Genomic DNA, 23,680 nt, shown 5'->3' with positions numbered 1-23,680 from the left:
CGTGAGATCACAATTTATCTCCACAGTTTTCATGTTATGTTATTATCCTAATGTTGCCTTAAGACTCTTGAAAATAACACTTTAAAAGATCCACATTTCTCATATCTAAAGGAAGTTTGTTATTCCTTTGTTTGCACTCTACCTTGTTAGAAAAATGATTGGAGGAAACTTTCTGTGATATAAAAGATGAAAGAAAGGAAGAAAGAAAAAAAGAAAGAAAAGGAAGAGAGAGAGAGAGGGAAGGAAGGAAGGAAGGAAGGAAGGAAGGAAGGAAGGAAGGAAGGAAGGAAGGAAGGAAGGAAGGAAGGAAGGAAGGAAGGAAAGAAGGAAGGAAGGAAGGGGGAGGATCAGGTCAGAGAAAAAACAATAGTTAAAAAAAGTAAGTTGTCACTAGGGTGAGAATAACATGCATAATGCATTTTTTAATGTCCTGAGAAACTGAGCTGTATATTTGTTTCATAGCTCCCCAGCTTCCACAGCAAAAATGGAGAACTGATAATTATCACTATTTTTATTCTTTATGGTTGCTCAGGGGGAAAATTTTTAAAGGGGACATTAGTGGAATAACGTTACCCCTTCTGTCACTCACATTTGATTACTCATAGACTTTTCTATTTGAAGACACATTAAGGAAAATTTTCCTTGCAAGAAAATGTGGTCAAATGAATTGATCAACGTGTATACCTGCCAGGTGCCCGGCATCCCCACATGCCTATAGGACATTAACTCCAGTAGCCTGTGTGACCATGTAGAATAAAAATAAAGTTACTGGGAGTTCAGGGTTGATAATATCTCTGATTTGTATACTTCTGCAGAAGTCAGTCTCTTTCAAAATATGGGAACAGCGAGTTAAAATAAACTGTCTTATTGGCAGAACAGAGTGTGATCATGAGCTACCATTCAGCTTTTATGCTGATTCATCAGCTCACAGTGAAACGAGCTTGCATGAGAGCATCCCAGGATCACTGAACATTCAGAGGTATGTCCTCGCATCCTAATTTTTTAAGGTAAAATGAGATTTTCATAGAATAAGGATACAGCTGGTAAATAGCAAGACTAAAATTACATATACACTAGCCTACATTTAAGAATAGCTTGGCTAATTACTCCTAAGTCATCGGTTTTTTGTTTGTCTTTGTTTTTTACTATTTATTTCCTTTGCTTTACAGCTTTATTGAGGCATAATTAATGTAAATAAACCATCCATATTTAAAGTGTATTATTGATGAGTTTTGACATAATATACTTCCATGAAACCATCTTCAGTCAAGGTAATGAAACTTTATATCACTCTCAGAACTTTCTCTGACCTCTTTCACACTCAATTATTGTTTTTAACCTGCCTGTTTCTATTATATAGCAAATAATTTGCTTTTTAGAATCAAGTTCATTGTGATGCAGTGAATATCATTTGCTCTTTAGAACTGTGGTTGATGATTCTGTGGCTTTTGTAGGTATCACAAAAGGGATTTACTTTTATGCAGAAAACTTAGGCTCAGCAAATGAATCTATATTTACAAATTTATGATGGTCTGAAATGGTGGGAAGAACTGGCCAGTCTCTCTAAGGACAAGAGTAGAACATTTAAAATGAAGTTGAGTTGATGGTGATGGGGGCAGGGTGGTACCACTTCAGTGTAAGAAAACTGCAGAGAAAAATAAATCACCTGATTACTATGGCAGGTGTCGGTTCATGATTCCATCATGAAAGGGGTAAATAGTTTAGAATATGCTAGGGGCTGGTGAAAAATTAAAGAAAAAAAGACAGAAGAATGAAAGGGGGTAAGGGAAGAAGGGGAAAAGGGAAGAAGGGGAAAAGGGAAGGAACGAATAAAGAAGATATTAAGAGTAAAGGGAAAAAGACAGAGAACACTGCAGTAGGGCTGTGGGCTAAAAGACATAGAGTGACTTTTGTGGTAAAGAAACCAAAGAAGGTCGTGAAATGGGTATCCAAAAAAAAAAAAAAAAAAAAAAAACGGGCAGCCTGTGGCGCTGCGGCTGGATAAAGAGCATCAGGGACAGGGAGGCTGTAATAAGATTCCACCACCATCTCTGCCCATCACTAGGGCTGGAGGCAGAGAAAAACTTCCCCTACTCAAGAAAAAAGAAGCTATTTTTGTCAAGTTAAATGAGCCTGAACCTGCAGAGCTGAATTGGCAGATGAATATTGTTAATTGGTGCAGTTTCTTCGGTGCAGGAAAGAGTTTCCAATCAGACCAGCAATTCATCGGCCACATGAAGGCAATTTATTAATAAAAATGAACTGAAGTTTCAGAATCCTTGATCATGATGAGCTCATGGTCCTTTGCCTCCTTTCCCTTCCCTAGAAAGGATGCCCTACAGCAATGATGCCTCAGTGATATCTTCTCCAGCCCATTCCATATGTGGCAACATTTCAAGTGGTTTTTTTTTTCATTAGGAATTTCTACATTTAGTTGTCAAATCAAGCTGTTCTAATTGCCTAATTGTGGTTCTCCCTTCAACAACAGACTTTTTGAGGAGTTCCTGATTCAAAGTAACCAGGAAAGTCTGCTAAGTGCAGCTTAATTCTGAAAAGTGAAGGGGAAAACAAAATGAAACAGACAGGAGAAACAGTCTCCCTTTTAAAAAACTAACTTTATTTTACATTTTAAGAAATTGGACAAATGTATCCTCCTATGTAACCATAACCACATTAAGACAAGGAGAATTGACATCACCCCCAAAGAATTCTGGTTTCCTTTGGAGTAACCACTCTCCCCAGCCCTGGTCACAGACAGCCACTGGTCTCCTTTCTGTCATTGTAGATTAGTATTGCCTTTTCCAGAATTCCATACAAATGAAGTTATATGATGGTTTTTTAAAAAGTCAGCTGAACGTTTTTTGAGATTCAATCTGTGTTGCTGTATGTTCATCATTAGTCCATGCTTTTCATGGCTGAGTAGTATTCTATTATATAAACGTACTCCAATATGTGCATCTATGGGCATTTGGATTGTATCTGAAATGGGTATAAAGTAGTATCTCATTGTTTTAATTACATTTTCCTAATGACTAGTAATGTTAAGTGTTTTTTCATGTGTTTATTGGCCATTCGTGAAGTTCTTTTGTGAAATGTTTGCTAAAATCTTATGCCCATTTTATAAAACAGGGCCGTTTTGTAATGCCCAATGGGTTCTCCTTGCCTGCTGCCCAAGTAAAGGTGATTTATCAAGGAGTTTGTCCTTTGTGTGCCCAGGTAAAGGAATTGCAATAGAGAGGGCTTAACTCACTCAGAGCCACCTGAATGGGAGACTGGAGTTTTATTGCTCAAATCAGTCTCCCTGAAAATTTTTAGACTGGGGTTTTTAAAGGATAATTTGGCAGACAGGAGGCCAGGGAGTAGAGAGTGCTGATTGGTTAGGTCAGAGATTAAATCATAGGGGACTGAAGTAGGTTTTTCTTTTTTGTCTTCCGTTCCTGGATGGGATCGCAGAACTGGTAGAGCCAGATTGCTGGTCTGGGTGCTAGCTGGTGGATCAGAATGTAGGGTCTAGAAAGTATCTTGAGCACCAGTCTTAGGTTTTACAATACTGATGTTATCTCTAAGAGCAATTGGGGAGATTCAGCATCTTGTGGTTTCTGGCTGTATGGCTCCAGAACATAATTTCTAATCTTGTGGCTAATATATTACTCCTATAAAGGTAGTCTGGTCCCCAGGCAAGATAGGAGTTGGTTTTGAGAAAGGCTGTTATCTTTGTTTCAAAGTGAAACTATAAACTAAGTTCCTTCCAAAGTTAGTTCAGCCTATGATCAGGAATGAACAAGGGCAGCTTGGAGTTTAGAAGCTAGATGGAATTAGGTTAGATTTCTTTCAGTGTCATAATTTTCTCACTATTATAATTTCTGCAAAAGTAGTTTCAATTTTTCTTATTATTGAGCTGTGAGAGTTCTTTATATATTATATATTATTTCTTTTTTTTTTTCTTTTTTTTTTTTTTTTTTTTTTTGAGTCAGGGTCTTGCTCTCTCACCCAGGCTAGAGTACAGTGGTGCAATCATGGCTCATTGCAGCCTCAAACTCTGGAGCTCAAGGGATCCTCCCACCTCAGCCTCCTGAAGTGTTAGAGTTACAGGCATGAGACATGGTGCTTGGACAATATATTCTTTGGTGTCTTTCATATAACTGAATTTTAAAATTTGATGAAGTTCAGTTTCTCCATTTTTTGTAGTTTGTCCTTTGTGTGGCCTGAAAAGTTTGCCTATTCCATAATTGTGAAGATTATTGCCTATATTTTCTTTTAGGGTTTCAGCTTTTACGCTTAGACCTATACTCCATTCTGAGAAAATTTTTGCATGTGACATGAGGAACTCATTGAGGTTCTTTTTATTTAATCCGTGTCTATTCAGTGATTTGGGCACTGTTTATTGGAAAGACCATCCTAACTGAATTACCTTCCTGCCTTTATAAACAATGAGTTGACCACATATGTGGTCTACAGGTCTATCTGTATGCAAATACTGTATTATCTTGATGACTGTTTGCATTAGTCAGTTCTAATTAGTCATTTGGCTGCTATAAAGAAATACTTGAGACTGGCAATTTATAAAGAAAAGGGGTTTAATTGGCTCATGACTCTTCAGGCTGTACAGGAAGCATAGCGGCTTCTGCTACTGGAGAGGCCTCAAGAAACTGAAAATCATGATGGAAGGCCGAGGGGAAGCAGGCTCATCTTACATGGCCAGAGCAGGAGCAAGAAGGGAGGAGGGGAGGTGCCACACACTTTTAAACAACCAGATCTTGTGAGAACTCACTCACTATACCGTACCAAGTGGGGATGCTTTTAAACCATTCATGAGAACTTCTCCCCAAGATCCAATCACCTCCCAGTAGGCCCCACCTCAAACACTGGGGATTACAATTCTTAGATTTGGCAAGGACACAGGTCCAAACCATATCACTGTTACCATACAGGAAGTCTTGAAATCAGATGGTTAGATCTTGAATTTTTATTCTCTTTTTACCTCGAAATTACTTTGACTATTCTATGTTCTATGTTCTTTGCATTTCTGTTTAAATTTTAGAGTCAATTTGCCAATTTCTACATTAGAAGACTGTTAGGATTTTGATTAGCATATCATTCAAGCTATAGACCAATTTGAGTAGAATTGACGTCTTAACATATTGAGTTTCTTGTTCCATGAACACGGTATATATATATATACACTTGTTTATGTTATCTTTAATTTCTTTCAACATGTTTTGAAGTTTTTAAAGTACAGATCTTGCAAATATTTTATTCTTAAATAGTTCATATTTTTAGATACCATGCTAAATAGTGTAGTTGATCAGATTTTATTTTCCAGTTTTTATTACCAGTATATAGAAGCACAATGCAGTTCTTATATTAAATTGAGCCCTATGACTTTGCCAAAGTCATCTAGTAGATTTTTGAAGTTTTCTTATGATTTTCTATATAAATTATCATGATGTATACAAAGATATACAGTTTTATTTCTTTGTACAACTGTATGCATTTTATTTATTTTTTTAATTTTAAACATTTAATTTTTGTGGATACATAGTAGGTCTACATACTTGTGGACTATATGGGATATGTTGATACAGGCAAACAGTGTATAATAATCACATCAAGGTAAATGGAGTAATCATCACCTCAAGCATTTATCCTTTGTGTTACAAACAATCCAATTATACTCTTTTAGATATTTAAAATGTACAATTAAATTATTAAATTATTTTGACTATAGTCACCCATTGTTTCTAACTATTTCTTTGTATCCATTATTCATTCCCACTTCCCCTCCCAATTTCCCAACTACTCTTCCCAGACTCAGGTAACCATCCTTTTACTCTATCTCCAAGAGTTAGATTGCTTTAATTTTTAGCACCTACAAATAACTGAGAGCATGCAAAGTTTGTCTTTCTGTGCCTGGCTTATTTTACTTAACATAATGATCTCCAGTTTTGTCTATGTTGATGAAAATGACTGGCTCTCATTTTTTCTGTGGTTGAATAGTACTCTATTGTATATGTGTACATTTTCTTTATCCATCCTTCTGTTGATGAACACTTAGGTTGCATCCAAATCTTGGCTATTGTGGATAGTGCTGCAATAACCATGAGAGTGCAGATATCTCTTTGATATACTGATTTTCTTTCTTTTGGATATATATCTAGCAGTGAGATTGCTGGATCATATGCTGGTAGCTCCATTTATAGTTTTGTGAGGAACCTCCAAACGGTTCTCCATAGTGGTTGTACTAATTTACATTACCACCAACACTGTACTGGGGTTCCCTTTTCTCCACAATTTTGTCAGCATTTGTTATTGTCCATCATTTGGATAAAAGCCATTTTAACTGGAGTGGGATGATATCTCATTGTAGTTTTGATTTGCATTTATCTGATTCTTAATGATATACAGTACCTATTCATATACTTGTTTGCTATTTGTATATCTTCTTTTGAGAAATGTCCATTCAAATCTTTTGCCCATTTTTAAATTGGATTATTAGATTTTTTTCTCCTATAGAGTCATTTGAGCTCCTTATATGTTCTGCTTATTAGTCCCTTGTCAGGTGGGTAGTTTGCAAATATTTTCTCCCATCCTGTGTGTTATCTCTTCATTTTGTCTATTGTTTCCCTGCTGTGAGGAAGCTTTTTAAATTGATATGATCCCATTTGTCCATTTTTGCTTTGGTTGTCTGTGCTTGTGGAGTATTACTCAAGAACTCTTTGCCCACTCCAATGTTGTGTAGAATTTTCGCAATGTTGTCTTGTGGTTGTTTCATAGTTTTAGATCTTAGATTTAAGTCTTTAATCCATTTTGATTTCAGGTTTGTATATGGTGAAAGATAGAGATCTAGTTTCATTCTTCTGCATATGGATATTCAATGTTTCCAGCTCCATTTATTGAAGAGACTGTTTTTCTCCCCATGTATATTTTTGGCACTTTTATTGTCAATAAGTTCACTGTAGAAGTCTGGATTTGTTTCTGAGTCCTCCATTCTGTTCCATTGGCCTCTACATCTGTTTTTTTGTGAGTGCCATGCTGTTTTGGATACTATAGCTCCACAGAATCATTTGAATCAGGTAATGCGATTCCTCCAGCTTTGTTCTTTTTGCTCAGGACAGCTTTGGCTATTGTGGGTCTTTTGTGGTTTTATATAGATTTTAAGATTGATTTTTCCATTTCTGTTAAGAACGTCATTGATTTTGATAGGGATTGCAATAAATCTGTAGATTGCTGTAGGTAGTATGGATATTTTAACAATGCTGATTCTTACAATCCATGAACATGGAATATCTTTCCATTGTGTGTGTGTCCTCTTCAACTTTTTGCATCAATGTTTTATAGTTTTCATTGTAGAGATCTTTCACTTCTTTTGTTAGTTAATTCCAGGGTATTTTATTTGTAGCTGCTGTAAATGGGACTACTTTCTTGATTTTTTTTTCAGATTATTTTCTGTTGGTATATAGAAATGCTACTGTTTTTTGTATGTTGACTTTATATCCTACAATACTGAATTTGTTTATCAGTTCTAATACTTTTTTGGTGGAGTCTTTAGGTTTTTCCAAATGTAAGATCATATCCTCTGCAAACAAGGAAAGAAAGATCCCTTGAATTTCTGTGCTATTGGTTTAATGTCTCTGGTTGCAATGTCTTCTTTTTCATCCCTGATTTTATTTATTCGGGTCTTCACTCTTTTTTTCTTAGTTTGGCTAAAGCTTTTTCAATTTTGTTTATCTTTTCAAAAAAATACACTTTTTGTTTCATTGATCTTTATTATATTTTTAATATCAATTTCATTTGTTTCTGTTGTAATCTTTATTATTTCTCTTCTACTAATTTTGAGTTTGCTTTGCTCTTGCTTTTCAAGTTCTTTAAGATGCATCATTAGGTTGTTTATTTGAATTTTTTCTTATTTTTTGGCATAAGCACTCATAGCTACAAACTTCCCTCTTAGTACTGCTTTCACTCATACCATAGGTTTTAGTATGTTGTTTTTCCATTATCCTTTGTTTCAGGAAATTTTTCCATTTATTTCTTAATCTCTTCATTGACCCAATAATCATTCAGGAACATACTGTTTAATTCCCATGTGCTTGTATAGATTCCAATTATTAATTCCTCTCATTAATTGATAGTTTTATTCCATTGTGATCAGAGAAGATGCTTGATATCACTTCAATTTTTTTGGAATGTTTTAAGACTTGTTTTGTGATCTAACATATGGTCTATCCTTGAGTATGATCCATATGCTGAAAAGTATTTACTCTGCAGTTGTTGGATTAAGAGTTCTGTAAATAATCTTCTAGGTCCATTTGGTTTATAGTGCAGATTCAGTCTGATGTTTCATTTTTGATTTTCTGCCTGGATGATCTGTCTAATGCTGAAAGTGGGGTGCTGACTTTACTAGCTATTATTGTACTGGAGTCTATCTCTTTCTTTACCTCTAATAATAATTGCTTTATATATCTGAGTGCTACAGTGTTGGGTGAATATATATTTAAAATTGTTATATTCCCTTGCTGAATTGACATTTTTATCATTATATAATGACCTTCTTTGTCTCTTCTTATCATATTAGTCTTTAAATGTATTTTGTCTATTTTATCTGATACATGTATAGCTATTCCTGCTCTTTTTTGGTTTCAATTGGCATAAAATATATTTTTCCTGTAAGCAACAGAACATTGTCTTATATTTTAAATCTATTTAGCCACTTTATGTCTTTTGATTGGAGAGATTTGTCTATTTACATTCAGTTTTATTATTGACAAGTAAGGATTTACTGCTGCCATTTTATTATTTGTTTTCTATTGTTTTGTGGCCTTTTTTCCCTTCTTTTCTTTCTTCCTGTATTCCTTTAAATATAGCTGTTTTTCTCTGCTGATATGTATTAATTTCCTTTTTAAGGCCAATAATTCTTAGGTTTGCCCCTTTTAGGCTATTCTAGATCTTGTAGGCATGCTTCATTCTTTCATATTTTTTGTCTCCTCTGACTATGTATTTTCAAATGGCCTGTCTTCAAGTTTACTAATTATTTCTTCCACCTGATCAGTTCTGCTGTTAAGATTGATGCATCCTTCAGTAGGTGAATTGCATTTTCAATTCCAGAACTTCTGCTTCATTCTTTTTAATTATTTCAATGTCTATGTTAACTTTATCTAATAGAATGCTGAATTCCTTCTCTGTTATCTTGAATTTCTTTGAGTTTCTTAATTCTCTGTCTGAAAGGTCACATATCTATCTCTCTGGCATTGGTCCCTGGTGCCTTATTTAGTTCATTTGGTGAGGTCATGTTTCCCTGCATAATCTTAATGTTTGTGGATATTCCTCTATGTCTGGGCATTGAAGAGTTATGTATTTATTGTAGTCTTCACAGTCTGGGCTTGTTTGTGCCTGTCCTTCTTGGGAAGGCTTTCCAGGTATTTGAAGGGACTTGGGTGTTGTGATCCAAGTTTTTGGTCACTGAAGCTGTATGTGCATTAGGGAGCACTCCAAACTCAGTAATGCTGTGATTCTTACAGACTCCTAGAGGTATGATCTTGGTAATTTTGGATAAGATCCAGAAAATTTCTCTGGATTGCCAGGCAAAGTCTCTTGTATTTTTCCCTTACTTTCTCCCAAACAAACTAACTCTCTCTGTCTCTCTCTGTGTGTGTGTGTGTGTGTGTGTGTGTGTCTCTCTCTCTCTGTCTCTCTCTCTCTCTCTCTCTCTCTCTCTCTCTCTGTGAGCTGCTCTCTGGTGAGCTGGGGGTGGGGTAACACAAGCACCACTGTGGCTACCACCACTGGGACTGTGCTGGGTCAGACCTGAAACTAGCACAGCACTGGGTCTTTCCCAAAGCCTGCTGTAACCACTACTTGGTGGTGAAGCCAGGCAGTCTTGTGTCCTTCCCTTCAGGGTGCCAAGTTCCAACCCAACCCCCCACCACCAGGCCTCAGGCAAGCCCAGAGATGCCAGCCAGGAGCCACTGAAACTTCAGAAATCTACCTGGCGCTCTATTTTCCTGTGGCTAGGCTGGCACCAAAATCATAGGATAAAGTCCTTCCCACTCTTCCCTCCCCTTTCCCCAGACAGAGTCATCTCTCCCAATGTCTGCCACCACAAGTTCATGGGGATTTCTGCCAGAAATGTTCACTTAATGTTCTACCACGAATGTTCACTTAAGGTCTGAGGGCTCTTCAGTCAGCTTGTGGTGAATGCTGCCAGGCCTGAGACTCACCTTTCAGGGAAGTGGGCTCCCCTCTGGCCCAGAGTAGGTCCGGAAATGCCATCCAAGAGCCAAGGCCTGGAGTTGAGAACCCCAAGAGTCTAGTTGGTATTCTTTTTCACTGTGTCCAAGCTGGTACCTAAACTGCAAGGCAAAGTCCCCTTTATTCTTCCCTCTGCTTTTTCTTAAGCAGAAGGAGTCTCTCCTCATAGCCACCATAACTGTGAATATGCTGAGTCACACCTGAAACCAGCACATCTCAGGATTTCACTCAAGGCCCATGGCATGTACTACCTGGTTATCACTACTGATTTTTCAGGGCCCAATGGCTCTTTAGTCGGCAGATGATGAATCCTTCCAGAGCCAGGTCCTTCCCTTCAAGGCAGCAATTTACCTTCTGGCTGAGTGTGTGTCTAGAAATATTGTCCAGGAGGTAGGACCTGGGTGGGAGGCTTTACGACTCTGCCCAGTGACCTATCCTACTGTGGCTGAGCTGTTATCTAAGATGCAAGACAAAGTCTTCTTTACTCTTCCTTGTCCTGGAAGTGGAAGGACGGGATCTCTTTTGCAGCTGTGAGCTGTGCTGCCTGGGGTGGGGGGATGGGTGGTGTAAGCGCTCCCTGGCCACCCTGGCTGGTGTCTTGCTAAATCACCTGCCCCCAACATCCACTGGCTACAAACCCAGCTTAGCCTTAAGACTTGCCTAGGAGTTGCAGTCCTTGTGGACTAGCCTGCCTTTCAAGTTTATGTAGAACCCCAGAGTGCTTAAACCCAGAGTGGCAAGGCTTGTGGTATCTCAAATTACAACTGCTGGAATGGGCAATTCCCCTCTGGCTAGGGCTGGTCTAAATGTTCCCTCCATGTTCATTGGCTGAGTTCTGCCTGGTGTTGGCAGCACTGAGTTCCAATGCCAATTCCCACAGTCACTACACTCTCCTCCCCAAAGCACACAGTTTTGTCTCTATGCCATGTGGCTGCTGCCAGGAGATGAGGGAGGGTTGGTGTTGGCAATACAAGACTGTCTCTCCTACCCTCTTTAGTGCCTCTTTCAGTAATAGGAAGTTAAAATCAGCTACTGTTTGCTTGCCTGATTTTTGGTTCTTATGAGGGTGTTCTTCTGTGTAGATTGTTGTTAAATTTGGTGTTTCTCCAGGGAGGACAATCAGCGAAGGTTTCTATTTAGCCATCTTGCTCTGCTTCCTCTCACATTTTATTTAGTTTGATCCTATTGCATTGACTATGATTTTTGTAAAGTGTTGAAGTAGTGACAATGATATCTTTGTTTTCTTCCTCATCTTGGTTTTTCACCATTAAGTATGATAATGACTATGGGATTTTATCATTATCCTTTACCATATTATGAAAGTTACCTTCTCTTCTTAGTTTTCTGAAAGTTCTTAGAGAATTAGTGTTAAATTTTGTCAGATAATTTTCTGCATATATTAAGATAATCTTCTGTAATTTTTTTCTCCTTTATTTTGTTAATATGGTAATTACATTGGTTTCCAAACTCTAAATTGACCTCTCATTCCTGGAATAAAACCCACTTGGTTATAACATGTTATTTTTTTATATACTACTGGATTCAATTTGCTAAATATTTTGTTAAGAAATTTTACATGCATGTTAATGAGGGATATTGGTCTGTAATTTAGTTTTCTTGCACAATGTTTGCATATTTTTGGAAATGTCGACCTTGTGAATCAAGCTGGGACAATTCTTTTCTTCTACTTTACAAAACGTCTTATAAAATATTGGTATTATTACTTTCTTAAATATTTGATAGAATTTACCAACGATCCCATCCAGGTCTGACATTTTCTTTGTGGGAACATTTTCAATTCAAATTTAGTTTATTTAATGCATAAGGGCTATTAAGTTTTTCTATTTCTTTTTATGTAAATTTTGATAATTTTTAAAGGAATTTTTATTTAATTGAAGATGTCAACCTTATTGGCATAAAATAATAATTCATGTAACATAAAGAAGATCTATCTGTAGTGATGTCTTTGTCATTTATTATATTGCTAATTCATATAATTTCATTTTTAATTTTCTGTCTAGAAATGTATTTATTAATATTTTACAGATTTTTCTTTTTCTTTTGTTTATTTCTCTGTTCGTGTTTAATTTCATTGATTTTTCTGTTCTTATTTTTGCTTTTCCTTTCCTTGTATATACTTTGGGTTTAGTTTGCTCTTTTATTCTATATTCCTGAAATATGGGGTTAAATCATGAGACTGCTCTTTTTTTCTAACATAGTATTTAAAAGTTACAAATTTCCTCTACATTCTCTTTACCTGCATCCTACAAATTTTGATGCATTAAGTTTTCTATTATTTTTCAATTTAAAATTTATTTTCCGATTTTCCCTTGTTATTTCTTGTTTGACCCATGAACTATTTAAATGTGTGTTGTTTAATTTCAAAATTTAGGAGATCTGAAAGGTATGTTTCTGCTTCCAATTTCTAGTTAATTGCATTGTGATCAAAGAATATTTTCTATAAGACTTCAATCCTTTTATATATGCTAAGATTTATTTTACAGCTCAACAGTTTATCCTGGTCAATATTCTATATTGACTTTGAGAAATATACATTCTACCTTTGTTAGGCTAAGTTGACTGACAATTTTGCTCTAGACTTTTAAGTATTTATTGATTTTCTTTGTCTACCTGCTCAATGAATAACATAGAGATTTGTTGAAATTTACAATTATCTATGTATATTTATTTCTCCTTTTAGTTCTGTTTAATTCTTTCCATGTATTTTGAAGCTCTATTTTTAGGCAAGGTGCATACATATTTAGAAATATGATATTTTATTCAAGCATGAACTCCTTTATCAGTATAAAATATCTCTTTTATGTCTGGCAGTATTTCTTGACCCAAAGTCTACTTTGACTAATATTAATATAGCCACCCCTACTTTCTTATCACTCATATGTGCATGGTAAATATTTTCCATCCTTTTACTTTTAGCCTGTCTGTGTCTTTTTAAGTTAAAGTATGTTTCTTGTAGATAGTTTATAGTTGGGTCTTGCCTTTTTATCCAGACTGACAATCTGTGCTTTTAACAGGAATATTTAGACCATGTATATTTAGTGAGGATCTCAATATGGTGAATATATCGTCTTACCATTTGTTTTCTATTTGTAGCATCTGTATTTCCTTCCTTCTTTTCTCATGTGCTGCCTTCTTTTGGATTAATTATATTTCTTTAGTATTCCATTTTATCCGTGTATTAGTTTATTAGGTTTACTCTTTTGATATTTTTTAAATGGCTGCCTTAGGGTTTCTCATATGCATCTTTAACTTACTAGAGTCTACTTTCAATGATAATTCAATTCTCCCTGGCCATTGTGTTGTTATACATATTATTTCTACATGTGTTATACACCTAATAATAAATACAGTGTTAATATTTTTGCCTTAAATATTTGATATTTTTAAAAATATAAAAAGAAATAAAAATGTACTACATATTTATTATTTCTGACACTCTTCACTTTTCAGTATTTTCATCTGGTATCATTTTCCTCTGCCTGAAGAAACTCTTAGAGGGTGAATATTCTGCTAATAAATATCTGAGCATCTTATTTATCTGAAAAAAATCCTTTATTTTGTCTTCATTTTTGAAAAATATTTTTGCACATACAAAATTCTTGGTTGACGGTTTTTATTTGTTTTAACATTTAAAGAAATGTTCCACTGTCTTCTAGCCTGATTGTAAATAGCCACGGTCTTTTTTTTTTATCTTTGTTCCCCTGTACACTATGCCTGTACCCCAGCAATCGGCTGCTCTTCAGGTTTCTCTTACTCAGTGTTTTTAAACGATTTGTGGCATGCCGTGGTTTTGTTTTCTATGGGTGTTTATTCTGCTGGGAATTTGTTGAGCTGCTTAGATCTGTGGCTTTGTGGTTGTAATCAAATTTATACTTTTTTGGCTGTAACTTAAAAAGATGTTTTCTGTACAGCTCGATTTTATGGGGCTGAAGTTGCACATGTTTCAGTGCTTGATACTATCCCATGAGTAACTGAGATAGTTGTTTTGCTTCTTTTTATCCTCTCTTATTTCCATTTGAATAGTTTCTAAAGCTATGTATTCAACTTCACTGCTTTTTTATTATTTTGTTGTTGTTATTATTATTATTGTTATTATTTTGAGATGGAGTCTCACTCTGTTGCCAGGCTGGAATGCAATGGTGCGATCTCAGCTCACTACAACTTCCGCCTCCTGGGTTCAAGTGATTCCCCTGCCTCAGTCTCTCGAGTAGCTGGGACTACAGGTGCATGCCACCACACCCGGTTAATTTTTTTTTTTTTTTTTAGTAGATATGGGGTTTCACCATATTGGCCGGGATGGTCTCCATCACCTGACCTTGTGATCCACCTGCCTTGGCCTCTCAAAGTGCTGGGATTACAGGCGTTAGCCACAGCGCCTCACCTGCTTTTTTTTTAGTGTTCAATCTGCTGTTTATTGCATCCAGTAAAAATTTCATTTGAAATACTGTGTTTTTCAGCTCTATAAATTTTATTAGTTTCTTTAAAACTATATTTCCCATATATTACCTCATGATATTTATATTTTCCTTTAAGTCTTTTAATGTATTTACAATAAATATTTTAAGGTCCTCATCTGTTAATATCATCATTGTCTTTTCTGGATCAGTGACATATTTTCTGCAAATTATGAATACATTTTATTGCTCCTTCATGTGCCTAGTAAACTTTTATTGGAAGCTAAGCTTAGTGACTGGTATGATGTTGAGTGCTAGATTTTGTTGTCTTTAAAGAGTGTTGGACTTTTTCTCAAATGCACTAAAATTACTTGAGGATATGCTGAATTATTTTGAGGCTTGTTTCAAAACTATATTGGGGCAGATATACTGTTGCCTTTACCCTAGGTATCATTTCACTCTACTGCTAAACCATTTCTTCTCAAGGGACTCTACTGAATGTTCCAGTTGTTCACTTCACTCTGACTGGTTGAAAGATGAACATCTCCTCCCACCCTGTGTGAGCTGTGGGAATTATTTAGCATACACATCCCATCCCATTCTTTTCTCAGTCTCATGGAATGTTACCCTTTGCATGTGCCACTGAGTACTCCACAATACTAAGGTGACCTCCCTACCTATATATGGAACCCTTTCTCTGCATACCCTTTTCCTGTCTGGTTCTTCACACTGCGCATTCCAGTCACCTCAACCCCTGCAGACTCTGATCGCTATTTTCTCAACTCGAAAAGACCATGTTCTCCTTAAGTTTCTCCTGCCTGGATGACTGCCCAGAAAAAGCCTCCAGGCAGAAAGCCAGGGTAATGGTCAGGTTCATTTTCTCATTTCTCTTCTTTCAAGGATATCCATCTTATACTGCTTTTGGTCCAATGTCTGAAAACAGCTTTTAGTTGTTTATGGTAGGATATTAAATCTGGTACCAGTTACTCCATCGTGGCTCTAGCAAAACATTTGTTTTCAAAAAGATAAAATGTAAAGCGTAACATAATTAAGGATGTGGAAAATATAGTCAAATAGTAATTGCTTGTGCTTTTTTTCAACTGTACAATAGAACTAAAGTAGGTTTTATCCTACAATTTTATATAATCCCAAATAGAACTCCATTACTTCCACTAAAAATTCCCCATAATGTACAGGGAACCAGGTCTAGACACTTTAATAAGAGTTAAAAATACATACTTCTATTGTATATTTGCATTTAGAGTATCTTTTTTTACTTTGTTAAGCAATTTTATTTTGTCATAAAGTGAGTCTCCCGCCAAGGACAGATTTTATTGTTCTACTTTATAATGGACAGGGGAATGTCTAATTCCTACTCCACATATAAAGAAGAGTTTTTCTTCTCTGTCTTTGCCTTTTTGCTTTCCATTGGATTAATCTTCAATAAATATTTCAAGGTCCAACTCAAGTCTCTTTCTCCAGGGAGTCTTACCCAACTGTTTTATCCCTGTTTTAGTTATGATAAAGCTAAACAGTTGCAAAAAAAAAAAAAAAAAAAGAAAAGAAAAGAAAAAAAGAAAGAAAGAAAAAGAGAGAGAGACCATAAAACACAGCACCTTGAATTATATGGAAATTTCTCTGTCAGCTATCAGTTTGAAGGTTAGCAGTGCATGGTAAGCAGAGCAGCTCTTTCCAACTCTCCTCTCAAGCTATCATGTCATAACCCCTTACATACAACCCCTACATGGTCAAAGTTGGATTGCTGCCACTTTTCTTAGTAGTAGTTATGTAGTTTCTTTTTCTCTTTTTTTATTATTTTAAGTTCCAGGGTACAAATGCAGGATGTGCAGGTTTGTTACATAGGTAAACGTGTACCATGGTGGTTTGCTGCTCCTATCAACCTATCACCTAGGTATTAAGCCCAGCATGCATTTGCTATTTTTCCTAATGCTCTCCTTCCCCCCTCATCCCTGACAGGCCCCACTGTGTGTTGTTCCCCTCCCTGTGTCCATGTGTTCTCATTGTTCACTTCCCACATAGAAGTGAGAACATGCAGTGTTTGGCTTTCTGTTCTTGTGTTAGTTTGCTGAGGAAAATGGCTTCCAGCTCCATCCATGTCCCTGCAAAGCACATGATTTCATTCTTTTTTTATGACTGCATAGAATTCCATGGTATACATGTACCACATTTGCTTTATCCAGACTATCATTGATGGGCATTTGGGTTGATTCCATGTCTTTGCTATTGTGAATAGTGCTGCAATGAACATACCTGTGCATGTATCTTTATAATAGAATGATTTCTTTTGTGTATATACCCAGTAATGGGATTGCCGGGTTAAATGGTATTTCTGGTCCTAAATCTTTGGGGAATGGCCACACTGTCTTCCACAATGATTGAACTAATTTATGCTCCCACCAGCAGTATAAAAACATTCCTATTTCTCTGCAACCTTGTCAGCAGCTGTTGTTTCTTGACTTTTTAATAATTGCCATTCTGACTGGTATGAGATGGTATCTCATTGTGATTTTGATTTGCATTTCTCTAATCACTGAAGTTGAGCCTTTTTTCATATATTTGTTGTTCTGCCACTTTTTCTTTCTCTTCCAGAACAGCCAGTTGTAAGGGGTAAAATAAACTGGAGAAGAGAACATCCACATGGATTAAGTCCCAAGCTCACCCTTTGTTAGTGAAAATGTAGTCACGTGGTCATCCCTACTACAAGGTAGACTAGAACATATAATCAAACTGGATAGCCATGATATTGCTGCGTTAACACATAAGAAGGGGAGATGAATTTTGGAGGATAGCTAGCGTTCTCCTCATTTAACTCTCCCTTCTCAGAACTCAACTTTGTGTTCAGATCTAGCACAGCAGTCAGCTCTGCTAATCAGACAAGTAAGAGGGGATGCTTAAAGGGGAAGGATCCATTTAATAAACTTTTTGTCCAAAGAGACACGTTATTTAAATAAAAATAAATAAGTTATTGGCTGGGCATGGTGGCTCACGCCTGTAATCCCAACACTTTGGGAGGCCGAGGTGGGTGGATCACGAGGTCAGGAGATCGAGACCATCCTGGCTAACATGTGAAACCCGGTCTCTACTAACAATACAAAAAAAATTATCTGGGCGTGGTGGCAGGTGCCTGTAGTCCCAGCTACTTGGGAGGCTGAGGCAGAAGAATGGCATGAACCCAGGAGGTAGAGCTTGCAGTGAGCTGAGATCGTGTCACTGCACTGCAGCCTGGGCAACTGAGCAAGACTCTGTCTCAAAAAAAAAAAGTTATTGTTATTTGTCTTTGTTTAAATAAGTTATTATGTGTACAAGTAAAGAGTCAGTAAATCTGATTCTTGCTTGGTTGTTTTCATTATTCCTTTATGTAAAGTTGCATGTTCAATAAGTCTATTAATGAGACTTTCTCAAGTACAATTTCCATTTAGTACTCATATCAGGTAGGCAATAGAGGCATGCAATGTAATTCATTCATTATTACTGTAAGTTTGGGGCATAGACAGACCAGATTTAAATCTTGGTTTTGTCATTTTCAAGCTTTGTGGCTTTGGTGAATTACTTAACTTCTCTGAGCCTCAGGTTTTTGTAACCATACAGTATCTATCTTTCAGAGTATGGCAAAGATTAAATGAGATAACATTTGTAAATACCTAGTACAGTGTCTGAGCACAGAGTTGGAGCCCAAAAAATTGGGGAAATACACACACACACACACACACACACACACACACTCATCTTGCTCTCTCGTTCTCTCACTGTTCTCCTTTCTTTGGAATATTGAGTAGTTCACAATGTACACCTACAAGGTACAAGTACACCTTTTATTCTGTTCTGCCACAAAAGTGTAGCTTTTCTTCTGAAGTAGATTTTCTCGAAGTACACGTCCAAGAATAATCATCATTAACTGAGCTTAGGAAAAAAAATTCAGATAGCATGAAAGTCAGAAGAGAGATTTCTTTTTCCTTTTTTCTTTTTTGAGAAATGAAAGAATCTTTTTGGGGATCCAAAGACTAATATTATGTAGTGGTAATAGCTCCTGTCTGAGAATCTTGATATGACTCTGAATTCCACAACTAGCTATGTGGGCTTGAAAAAAATCACTTAGTCTGCCTGGGTCCTAAAGAGAATAGAGTCCTAAAGAGAATAGTAATAATGTCCATTTATGAGAATGACTGCGCTAGTAATGTTTTTATTTAGTTTATTTTTTATTTAGTTGGGCAGTCAAGGCTAAAAGAACTTAATTAACTTGTCTAAGGTTTCTGAGCAATGAACCAGTGGTTTTCATCCAAATCTACTTTATCCGAAAGTTTTGCTGTTAACCAAATGGGGATATCAGACAAGCTTACCTTCAGGTTGAATTCAGTGACTCTAAAATTCAATGACTATAAATGTGGGTCAAGGAAACATCAAAACAGAACACAGTTGCCCAGAAGACACCACAGTGAAAGCTGTATTTTTTGACTAAGACAAATACATTTGGAGCCTAGCTGTGCCAGGTAGCATGTTAAGATATACAAGGTCTAAATCAACATACTCAGAAGGCTAGTCTCTTTTTCTTATACTCATGGGTCAAAACAGTTGAAAGCAAGAAGGAATTCCATGAAAGGTCCATGATTTTGAAATTCCCCTAACCAAACTTACCCATTAATTACCTCCCCACCTTCCAGTGTGGAACCGCTTACATTTATTCTTTATTGCATCCAAGTTTTTGTTTGTCCATCATCTTTCTTCTCTTATTAGACTTCTTCCTCCTTGGAGAAAGGTCCATGCTTTAAAAAATTTTCTCCAAGCTCAGAGCTGCTGATTTCCCTCGCAGGCTTGTGTTTTTAAGCATTCTTCTACACTATGGTCCACTTCAGACATCCTTGCTGTCCATTGACTATCTGGCATTGTCACTGATTTCCAAGTGGTAGCCTTTAGCTTTACTTTAATGTGCAATTAATGTAGTAGATATTTCACCATAGACATTTCCAGTAGAACTCAAAAATGGTACCTACGCTCAAAATCCACTTGTTTCACAAATAACAAACTGAATATCAGTTTGTGCTCAGCTAAGACAGCCTACTATGCTATAATTTATTTCACCTTCATATTATGTACCAGAAAGTATTCTATGTGCTTTGTACTATTTATCTTATTTAATCCTCATAAAAACTATACGTAGTGAACATTATCTGATCTTTGGGGTATTTTGCCTCCTTCATCTCTGTTATGGATCTACTTGCTGTTTTTAAATACCTATTTCTAAGCTACCAAGTTTTAAAACTTCATTTGCCTTGTAAACATTTGATTTATTAGAGTGTTGTAAACTGTGTTGGTATAAACCTCAATTAGTTTAAATCTCCTAGTAGCAGCAAAAAGGAAAACAGCATAAAAAAGGCAACAAACTGAAGCTGTCATCCAGTCAAAATCCAAAACAGAATAAAGTAAAATAAAGAGGGTTTAACATGGAACTCCGACTCTAAAGCAATTCATTTGTTTATTTAATCATGCGATATATCTAATCCAGCCCTAGAGACATGACAACAGATGGGGCGTGTGTTGGGATGAATACCCAAGCGAATATGTTCTGTTTGAGAGCTGTCATGCAGGAGTTAGTAGAGAGGATTTAAAAAATCTTAAAATTAATATGTCTCTCTCTTGACACCCCCCAAACTTAGTATGTATCCTTTGTGACATTACCAACAGATAAACTCTAAGGAAAGGGGGCAGTTAGTGCACTATGAAAGCCACCATTTGGAGGGCATCCTCCCCAGAGAAACTTCAGTTCAAAGTTGAGTCTCAGGAAGATGTACACCAAGGTCATGAAACATTACGCACAGACAGGGAACAGCTCTGCTATTGCTCGTATCACCAGGCTTGAAATTTGAGTTCAATCATGGTGAGCACTGCTGCAAATGCCCCTGGTGAAAAAAAAAAAAAATGTGCACAGTGCCTTCTCATTTGTGAAATATTTTCACATTTTTTACCTAAGAATGGGAGCTCTTGCTCATGGTCATCGCTAAACCCAAGATTAAAACAATGCAGCAGTCGTTTATTTCACTCAACAGTGAAATAAATGCATGTAAATAAAGTCAACAGGCAGAGAAATACTGCAATGAAGAACAGTGTAGCATTATACGTGTCTAAATATGTACAGCTTGCAGGAAAAAATAAAAGGAACAAATGCTAAGGGGAAGTAATCCATTTTTCCTAATTAAAAAAAAAGTACTATCTCCATCTATCTACCTATCTACCTACCTAATTTCACAAAAGATTTGAGGCAATATTACACAATATTCATAGCTATATATGTAAAAAGAAAAAACAAGTCAGAGTTAGAGAAACTATCAACAAAGAGAAAGATAGGGTCAGGTTGATGATTGAGACAAGGAACAGCTCATGCCAATAATTTCCACACCTTGGGAGGCTGAAGTGGGAGGATAGCTTTAGCCCAGAGGTTCAAGACATCCTGGGTAACAAAGCAAGACTCTGTCTCTACAAAAAAATAAAAAATTAGCCGAGTGTGGTGGCTCATGCCTGTAGTCCCAGCTACTAGGGAGGTTGAGGTAGGAGGATAGCTTGAGCCCAGGAGTTGAAGGCTGCAGTGAGCTATGCTCACAACACTGTACTCCAGTCTGGGTGACAGAGCAAGACCCTGTCTCCAAAAAAATAACTAAATAAATAATCAATAATCAATATATAAATAAAAAGAAACAAAGATTGGAACAGATCTCCAGATGTCTTAGCGCATCTGTAGAAAAGTTATGCCAGTTTATCAACAAAAGGAACAGCTTTTCCTTACACTTAAGCTTGAAACAAATTTCTTACATGAAACTTAAAATAGAGAGAGCACTGAGTGACACGGTAGATGGCATTCTTAACCACTTATTTCCATAAGCGCAGCAACAAAGTGTGTAGAGCTTTTTATTCTAGTGTCCCTGACATGTGTTGCCAAACTACAAATGTGTAGGATGTTAAAACAATGTCGTTTCACTCTGCAAGTCTCTTAGCTCCAGTTTTATCCAGGGGTAAATTCTAGTATTTCTGGCTGAAACATATTTTTCAATTTTACATAAATGTCAGATCTTTCTTTGGAGACTTTTGATGAAAATCTGAGCTGCTGACAGGCCAAGATTACTTTCCTTGGGAACGTAGGTGTGGGTGAGAAATATGTGAAAGTATAGCCTTTAAAGGTGATGACACCTGATAACAGGACTTTTCGTAAAAATGGAGGCACCTAACTAGGACTTTCAACAGAAAGGACCAGCATCCTATCTCTCTCCCAAGCCTTGCTCTTAGAACATAAACAAATAGGCAGCTGGTCTCTGGTGAAAGGCCTGAAACAAATTTGATGTGTTCCCCTGACATCTGAAAGTGAGAAGGCCTCTAATGGCCTAACTGTAAGTTCCTCTTCCTACTCTGAACCCATAAATAAGGTCCTCCATCCAAACAAACTCCTTATAGAGAGGACCAGGATCAGGGATACGTTCTTTCTTATCCCTGAGGAGCAGGTTCCCCTTTTCTGCCAGTTAATGGAATTATTCACAGGCAGATCACATCCTCATGCAAGAACCAAGGGCACCCCACCCTCTTAGTACTACAAAGTCAGCCTCCCAAGATCCCTGGTTGTTCCCACTGTTTCCAAGTGCAACCTCCATGTGACCCTGCATGGTGATCAAGACATGGCCCTAAAGTGGTACCCTCGAGGACACTGAAACAGCCTGGCCACTTGCTTTAGCCATCAAAAGGCATCACACTACCAGGGGTAGTATCGAATGTCTGTCCTCATTCACTCCTGTGATTCCAACTGAAGAAAAGAGGCAGAAAATAAGAACCTTATTCCTCTCCCTGAAGTTACTGTTTTCCTCAGTCTTTGTTTTATTCTCTTTTCTTCAATTTTTTTTTTTCCAGAGACAGAGTCTTGCTCTGTTGCCCAGGCTGGAGTGCAGTGGTACAGTCAGAGCTCACTGTAGCCTCAACTTCCTGATCTCAAGGGATCCTCCCACCTCAGCCTCCCAAGTACCTAGGACTATACTGCCACCACGCCCAGTTATTTATTTCCTCCAATTTTTGTACTCCATCTCTGTGCTGTTCTAGGTAACTAATATTTTCCATGATTAAAAACTGTATCTGGCCAGGCACAGTGGCTCACGTCTGTAACCGCAGCACTTTGGGAGGCTGAGGCGGGCGGATCACTTGAGGTCAGGAGTTCAAGACCAGCCTGGCCAACATGGTGAAACCACGTCTCTACTAAAAATACAAAAATTAGCCGGGCGTAGTGGTGTGCACCTGTAATCCCAGCACTTTGGAAGGCCGAAGCAGGAGGATCACTTGAGGTCAGGAGTTCGAGACCAGCCTGGCCAACATGGTGAAACCCCACCCCAACTCTACTAAAAATACAAAACTTAGCTGGGCGTGGTGGTATGTACCTGTAATCCCAGCTACTTGGAAGGCTGAGACAGGAGAATCGCTTGAACCCAGAAGGCGGAGGTTGCAGTGAGCTGAGATCATGCCCCTGCACTCCAGCCTGGGTGACAGAGTGAGATTCTGTCTCAAAAATAAAAGTAAAAAAAGTAAAATAAAAATTATATCTTCTGTTCAAATTGTATCCATTCTAGTGATAAACGACCCTTTTCTCTACCAGTGTTTCGCAATGTTTAGTGATCAGTCCACCTGCGTTGGGATCCCCTGGAATCCTTGCTAACATGCTGATTCCACTGATCAGAATTTCTGAAAGTGAGTCCTAAGGGTTTGTATTCTTAACATGCTTTTGTGGTGATGCTGTGGCACTTTAGAGCTACCGACCGAGATATTTGGTTACATGGCAGCAGCTACATCAGTGAATGTATCTCACCCATGCACCCAGCCCTGACATACCTTCAGGTGAGACCCAAACAGAGAGCCTGGCTGAGTCGGGAGCCTTGGGACAACAATTTTGTGCTTTAATTGCTGCCCCGGTTTTAATGGGGCACTTTGCCTTTATGCACTGCTAAGCGATTCTGCTGCCGTGTACACTCCCACCTGAC

General features: G+C 37.3%; 1 long non-coding RNA gene across 2 annotated transcripts in view; it reads left to right on the top strand.

Moving 5' to 3' along the window:
• The first annotated feature begins 857 nt into the window (after positions 1-857).
• The window catches only part of LOC105480012 (uncharacterized), a 45,063-nt gene continuing 22,240 nt past the window's right edge, over positions 858-23,680 (top strand). The window contains exons 1-2 of one of the 2 annotated variants that reach the window (XR_986232.2): positions 858-979; positions 1,170-1,271. This is a non-coding gene — a long non-coding RNA (uncharacterized lncRNA). The remainder of the gene's footprint in view (positions 980-1,169; positions 1,272-23,680) is intronic. The other variant, XR_986231.3, reaches the window with a different exon arrangement.

The sequence above is a fragment of the Macaca nemestrina genome, chromosome 9 (genome assembly GCF_043159975.1).
Source record: "Macaca nemestrina isolate mMacNem1 chromosome 9, mMacNem.hap1, whole genome shotgun sequence".
NCBI lineage: Eukaryota > Metazoa > Chordata > Mammalia > Primates > Cercopithecidae > Macaca > Macaca nemestrina.
The sequence above is the reverse complement of the archived record's forward strand: the minus strand, read 5'-3'. Positions and strand labels throughout refer to the sequence as shown.